Raw genomic sequence first — 2,051 nt, forward strand, 5'->3', positions numbered from 1 at the left:
ATATGGATACATGTGAAAGATATATTTGTTTAATTAATCTAACAAGATCGTGTTGTCGGTCATTTCTATCTAATATACTCGGTATATGTTCTATCTAATATACTCCGTATATGCGACCGCAAGGCTTGACCAAATACATCTGAGTCATTGGCCGCCAAAATATAAAAATACAAATCAAGTTGATGAGATTGCGTGTAATAAAACACGAATTGCGACGTCATTTTTCCCAATAAATACCCACCTTATCCGTCCTCCATTATCCACATCGCACCAACAATCCCTTCAATTAATGGCTTCTTCTTTTTCTTCACTTTCACTCACTCTGCTTTGCTTTCTCTTGATTTTAATTGTGTCTTCATCAGTAGCCCAAACCTCATCACGCCCGAAGGCACTTCTTCTGAAGGTAACCAAAGATGCCAAAACACTTCAATATGTCACTCAAGTTTCCCAAAGAACACCTCTGATACCTGTCAAATTGACCCTCGATCTTGGTGGCGACTACATGTGGGTCAACTGTGAGCGAGGCTACACCTCCTCCACCTACCGGCCGGCACCTTGTGGCTCCGCCGCATGCCAACTTCTGAACACCACTTCATGCACAACCGAATGTTATTCTGCACCAGCTCCCGACTGCTACAATAACACTTGTGGGCATGGACCTACCAACTCCGTCGCTAATACCGGCACCAGTGGTCAGCTTGGTGCAGATGTATTCGCCATACAGTCAACCGACGGAAAGAACGTTTTGCAAGTCGTTACCGACCCTCGTCTTTATTTCGTCTGTGGAAATAACTTCATTGAAGCTGGTCTTGCTAGTGGGGTTACTGGCATGGCTGGTCTTGGAAGAACCGGAGCTTCACTTCCTGCACAGTTATCTTCATATTTTAGATTCGATCCGAAATTTGCTCTCTGTTTGAGTTCCTCAACCAGATCAAGTGGGGTTGTGTTCTTTGGGAATGGACCATATACGTTGCTTCCAAATGTTGATGCTTCCTCATCTCTTACCTACACCCCTCTCATCATAAACCCTGTTACTGAAAATGGGTTTTTGGGTGACGCTTCTCCTAAATACTTCATAGGAGTTACATCAATCAAGATCAATGACAAACGTGTGCCAATCAACGAATCCTTGCTGTCCATCGATGCTGAAGGTTATGGTGGGACAACTATTAGTACTGCCGATCCTTACACCGTCTTGGAAACTTCAATCTACAGTGCTGTTGTCGCTGCATTTGTAAAAGCAATGCCCAAGAATGTCCAAAGGGTTCCTTCAGTTGCACCCTTCGGAGCTTGTTTTAGCTCCAACAACATCAGTAGCACTCGTCTGGGTCCTGGTGTGCCTTCCATTGACCTTGTTTTGCAAAGCAAGAGTGTGTATTGGAGGATAGTTGGTGCCAACTCCATGGTTGAGGTGAAAAAGAATGTTTTGTGCCTTGGATTTGTTGAAGCACGTACGGATTTCCGACCTAGATTTGCAGTGGTTATTGGAGGGCATCAAATTGAAGACAATCTGTTACAGTTTGATCTTTCGACATCAAGGCTAGGATTCAGTTCCTCGCTTCTTGGTCGATCAACAACTTGTGCTAATTTCAACTTCACATCAACTGCTTGAAAGTCAAATAATTTATTAATAAATGGCCTTGCCATGTATGTTTCAAAAATAATTGGTTTTCAGTGTTTAGGTTATTATCAAGTAATTAAACATTTGTTCTTCTACTTATTATGGAACTTTATCGATTACTATCAATTTCATCATTCATCTGTTAAGTCTTCGAATTGACGCAAAATTAAGGAATTGAAGATTTGTTAGAGCAACGACTATGGCTAGTTCACACATGATTTACAGGGGTCCAAACTCCACAATTCGTGTATGTATAGTCGATCATTGGGTCCATTTCTTTAAATCCTTAAATGGTTTTAACCAATTTCAAAACTAGGATCGGCTCGGACAAAAAAAAAAAAAAAAACCTGGTCTTTGTCGAAGTCGGTCCCACACTGGGTTTAAAAGGCCCATACCATTCTTTAGATACTGAAACCCACCGGTAAGAACG

At 41.8% G+C, this 2,051-nt stretch overlaps 1 pseudogene; it reads left to right on the plus strand.

Annotated features, from left to right (window-relative positions):
• Positions 1–245: 245 nt before the first annotated feature.
• On the plus strand, positions 246–1,716 carry LOC145062092 (putative aspartic proteinase GIP2 pseudogene; annotated as a pseudogene).
• Positions 1,717–2,051: the final 335 nt, after the last annotated feature.

This window comes from Lactuca serriola, chromosome 7 (assembly GCF_051521515.1).
Source record: "Lactuca serriola cultivar US96UC23 chromosome 7, Lser_US96UC23_V15, whole genome shotgun sequence".
NCBI classification, from domain to species: domain Eukaryota; kingdom Viridiplantae; phylum Streptophyta; class Magnoliopsida; order Asterales; family Asteraceae; genus Lactuca; species Lactuca serriola.